Below are 2,550 nucleotides of genomic sequence, written 5' to 3'. Positions count from 1 at the left end.
AGCCAACTTGTAAGCTTTAATTAAAGAGGAACATATAAAGAATAAAAAAGCCACACGCGGACGTTCTCATTAGTCAATATAGAAATGATGTCATCGGATAGTCACTTGATTATATTTAAATCTCCTTAGTATTCTAAAGAAAACAAACGCTAAGGGAACTTTGATAAGTTACGGTAGCATTGGAATTGGCAATTAAACAAGTCATGCAAAAACTATAATTTTTTAACAGCGGATAAATGAATGCAGCGAGTTTTGAGGTTTTCCGTGATGAAGTGACAGACTCATTTTGACCTGTTTAAGCATTTTCCCATATCTTGAGCTTTACTTGACAACACCCGAAGAGCAGGCGAATAAGATATTTTGTTCGTAATATACTTATCAAAGCGGTCAGTATCTATCCAAACTTACGTAAAGCTGGACCTAGCTCATTTAAATAATACGTTCGGAGAATTCTTTAAAAAATTATTTGCTAGTTGTTACATAAAAATCATTTCAATTGATCCGCGCGGTATCAATTCTGCCATTCCTAGAGAGATCCTTAAATCGCGTTCTCATCAAAGATAGAACAACTTGAATAAATGCTCTGTTTTAATGAAAATCTTCCTTTTCCGAACGAAACTGAGGAATGACTCGTACAGAGAGATGGAGACACTTTATACTTCGACATTTTCGAGTTCTTAAAAGCAAAACTACCGCCTGAATAGAGTCTAGAACGATAGCATTGATAGTATAACTATATCCTCAAAGAGCGCGACAGAAAAGGGCAACCAAGCTAACAAAACAATGGCAGAAGGAGAAAACAAAAAATTGATCAAAATCTCCTTACATCCGTGAGAATGTTGAAACAAAACCGGAGAAGAGTTTATACGATACAAGACAAGTCCAGTCCTTCGCCCTGCGTTCTGATTATCAAATTGTCATTAATTAAAAACATAATGAGCAAGCCATATGGCATTATTTTATCGCCCTGAGTTATTTTTTCAAATTCTCTGATAGTTCTTTATCGACTTTATATTGTCATATAACTAATGCTGCAAATCGGAACGAAAATAAAGAAAGAATCAATGTCTGGTTCTCAGATATGAGGTTTTTGTTACAAGCACTGACTTTTAAAGGAACATGTCACTAATACTTTACCAGGATCGCATTCAAGCTTTGAAACTAGAGTGTTGCAAGAGTCCGCTCGGATAGATTGCGCTTAGAGGCCGGAGAGAAGGGGCTTTAGACTGTGATACATCATTAGAGTAAAATCTGAGACTTAGAAGGCTTCTAAGAAGGCTACCGCCATGCAAGAATGGGCTGTTTAAAATGTGAGACTGAACCCGTGAGACCAAATATGGTCTCTTGATAAAAAACAAGTAGTTTTTCTTTCGAATCCGATGGTGGACATGAGACTTTACAACTTACAAGCCTATTTTCAAGGTGGTTAAATTTCAATGCGGTTTCATGTTACAGAGTATAAAAAGTGTTGTGTTTGAATCGCTAATTTTTCTCGAAATTAGAGGAAATACACTAGTGAATAGACCAAGGCTCTTAGGCACTAGGAAGCAAGCTTCCACCAATATGGCTGCATGACTCTAAGAGTCGATTTTGTTGTAGGATTCTCGCTCTTGCTCCAAGCTGAGTTTTCTCTCCAGGTAGTTTTGTTTCTTATCTCATTGCCATATTCCAATTCTTTCTGGAATGATACACGTAGAACCACATTGTGGATCATGGCTGCAAATAATTCTATTTATCTATTTATTCTATTATTCACTCATTTCTTTCATTTGTTTATTTATTTATCTAGTATTTACTTATTTGTTAAGGCCAGAAGGCTAAATGATGTATTTTCAGCAACAAAAGTACCGAAATACGACTATGTCCTGGTTATAAACCTGACCAGAAATAAACCAGACTTACCTAGATCTTCGAATTGTAAACTTGGAACCTGTTACGAGACAATGATTTACGACTCTTGGGAGAACTCCGAGACCCAAACACCAAATCAAACTTTGAGATGTCGAGATAGTAAAAATTCAACTAGCAAGCCAGAGGTTACAGCAAATCTTCTTCTTTTTTGTGATCAGGTTATATCAAGAGAGGATAATGCCTCCTTTCCTGGTTATATTTTTCAGCAAAACCTTTTAAACGGCTTGAGGGCCTTAACGTAGTCGTGTTATGCATGTATGGTACAACTTTCAAAATTCCGCCGTCCTTAATTAAAAACAAAATACTTTGAAATGAGTATTTCAAATTAGAAGAAAATCGATTATTTATATTATCCTATAAATATATTTGGCCATTTCTGACTTAATTTCAAAACCCCTCCTGATCTTGCAATTTGAATTTATCACTCGGTTTAATTTTGATTATTTGAATTTTGGTATGCCCACGGAGTGTCGTAAATCGTCCTTTATCTGACAAGCTTGAGGTTTACAATTCGACGAGGTAAACAGGTTAAGTCTGGTCAGTTTATTTCTGTTAGAAGCGAAAAACAACTAACAAATGGTATTTCGGTAATTTCGTTGCTTAACATCATGAAATTATCACTTAGCCTTAACAAAGATA

Source organism: Porites lutea, chromosome 5, assembly GCF_958299795.1.
Source record: "Porites lutea chromosome 5, jaPorLute2.1, whole genome shotgun sequence".
NCBI classification, from domain to species: domain Eukaryota; kingdom Metazoa; phylum Cnidaria; class Anthozoa; order Scleractinia; family Poritidae; genus Porites; species Porites lutea.
This window is presented reverse-complemented; position numbering follows the sequence as displayed.